This window comes from Artibeus jamaicensis, unplaced genomic scaffold (assembly GCF_021234435.1).
Source record: "Artibeus jamaicensis isolate MK-2021 breed Jamaican fruit bat unplaced genomic scaffold, CSHL_Jam_final contig_1404, whole genome shotgun sequence".
NCBI lineage: Eukaryota > Metazoa > Chordata > Mammalia > Chiroptera > Phyllostomidae > Artibeus > Artibeus jamaicensis.
The window spans coordinates 252,690-255,218 of record NW_026521279.1 but is presented as its reverse complement, the minus strand read 5'-3'; the positions used below and the strand labels follow the sequence as shown (position 1 = coordinate 255,218).

The window sequence follows — 2,529 nt, the reverse complement described above, 5'->3', positions numbered from 1 at the left end:
AACTTTTGTTATTTCTAAGGCACGCAGTTTGTGATTCTCTGTTTCAGCAGCCCTAGCAAAGTAATGCAGACAGGAATAAGGATGAGGGGGAAGCAGTCATGTGGGCCACACTCGAGGAGCAGGTGAGGAGAGAGAAGTCTCTGTAGAAGCCAGCACGGAGAGAGGACAACTGAGCGCTGCATGGGACCAGCTTAGCGTAGGTTGTCTGCAGCCGGAGTCCTGAACTATGAGATGATATTTCTGACATGAGGAAGAACAAGGCTTAAAACAGAAACTGAGTAAGAAAAAAGTAACCATTATTTTAAAAACTTTTTAAAAACTATTTGTGTTTGTAGATTAAAATTTAATACCAATTACAAACCCATTCTTTCATTTAATTCTCTGAAGACTAAGGACCATTATCCACAATTGATGGTCAAGGAATGGAACAGGAGTGGGTAAAGGCCACCGAAGGGTCTGCTGTGGTGGCGGGACTCAAGGCCACCTCTGCCCATTTGCCAAGCCTTTCAGCCATTCATTATCATTTCTGTTCTTTTCCTACTGTGTGCCTGGTACTTTGACCAAACTGGGCTGGACCCTGGACCCTGAACGCATCCCCGTGCTTTCTCCTTGAGCCCTTAAATCAGATTGTTTCTTCACCGGGCAGGTCCTTTCTTTCCTATTTCCTGTCAAAATTCTACCTGTTATTCCAGGCCCAGCTGGTGAAGCCTTCCTGAGTTTTCCAAATGAGTGGTCATCTCTTTTTCAACTCTGGCAATCATTTTGCAATGTTTGTGCTAGCAAAAACCCTACCCTACTTCCTTCCCCTTGGTGTCCCTATAGTATTAGCTTGGTGCCCCCCACCCCACCCCCCATGGCAAGTCTCATGGGGCAGGTGGGCACCAAGCTAATATTACAGGGACACTGTTTGGTGTAGTCATTATTAAAAACACCACTGGGCCTCCCGGTGCTGACCACAGGCTGTGTTCTTACACCGCCTGCACAGAAAGAGGAGGCAGAGTAAACCCACCCCATACACACCTCAGCACAGGCCCTTTGCCTGGTCTGTATTGTGAATGGGGGGACATGGAGGAAAAAACAGCACTGTACTCCACAATACACTAGGGATAGTATCTCCTGGTTTGTGACTGCAGCAGGCCCTTGGTGAATAGTGTCGTCTCTGACTCTAGGGGCACTAGTCCAATAGACAGAAGACTCCCTGACATCAGGGCAAGAAAATCATAAGCACGAATTGGTGTGACCTGTGACTTTCCAGAGAGGTAAAGGCAGAATGAGCTTCTGGGGCTTCTCTGTCTGAGACCTGGCCTGCCCGCTTCCCTGACACTGGCTGCTCTTCTTTACTCTTGTACCTTCCTGTCCGCGGATGTCTGAAATCCCTCAAACTGGCCACACACACCTGCTCTCTGGAATCAGAGATAAGGCAGGAAGGCAGGCTTTCCTGGGAGGGAAAAGAGTAATTTAAATGTTCGCTGACATCTAAGTTGTTGATAGCAGATCCTTTCCTGAGGACAGGTTTCCACTAGCGGGGAGGAGGCCGGGCAGGGAGAGAGCAGAGGACCGTGGGTGAGTGGAACGGAGGTAACAGTGGGCCACAGAAAAGAAGGCCCAGGGGGCTCAAAGGTAAAGTTTATACACTCCCCTAGGGTTTTTTATTGTTACTTTTATTTTAATTCTTGTCATGAGCCTTGTTTGATTCTGACAGTCTATGCTACTGGACCTCTGACTTTTGATTTCACAAACCTAAAGTGGTTTTCTAATAACATTCTGGAACACCAGAATGTTGTCATTATTTATTTGACTAAAAAACTACATTAAGAATAAACCAACCAACCAAAACCCTTACCACATATGGTGATCTTCATTTCATAAAGATAGGATGTTTTAATGACAAAACATCATTGGGAAAGACAATCAGAAAAAAAGATATTCTTTTAAATTGGATAGAGATTTATGGGAAAAAATGACTACTTTGCCCTAGTCTGTCTCTCTTCGTTGAGGGCCTAGAAGAATGTCAGGCAGAGACTGGCATTCTGGTACCAACTGTTTTTTGACAATCACTGAATCCACTCTGGTTCAGAAACTCAGTTTATAGTTTAAGATGCAATGTCTCCCCCTGGTGGCCAAAAGTAGCAGCTGCAGTGGCTAATGGTGTGTCTCAACACACTTAGGGCCTTGTCTCCTTTATTACATTCTCTGTATATTTCACCTACCAAGCACTAATCTTGAACCCATGAAGTTACAGACAACCAGGGCCTTGCTATCAAAGAGCCTTCCATAACACAGATGTTTTAAACAAAAGTTAGCAAAAATGTTTGGATTTCTGTGTTGAAGTGTCAATTCTCCACTGAAGTATTTAACTGTGTCCAGAGGCCCAGAATCGTCACCAACATCTGTGTTGGGGAATGCAGTCTCTCAGCATCAGAGCAGTCCTGTGGACTGGGGCACAGCTGGCCACCTACCCCTTTATGTCCAGCTTGGCCCAGAAGCTGGAAGGTGGCACTGTGGAGCAAATGTGGCTGCGCCGTGTCC

The 2,529-nt window shown here is 45.9% G+C and overlaps 1 non-coding gene across 1 annotated transcript; it reads left to right on the top strand.

Annotated features, from left to right (window-relative positions):
• Nucleotides 1-937: 937 nt before the first annotated feature.
• LOC119048451 (small nucleolar RNA SNORA51) lies at nucleotides 938-1,069 on the top strand. Its single transcript, XR_005082346.1, has one exon. It is a non-coding gene; the product is annotated as a small nucleolar RNA SNORA51 (small nucleolar RNA).
• Nucleotides 1,070-2,529: the final 1,460 nt, after the last annotated feature.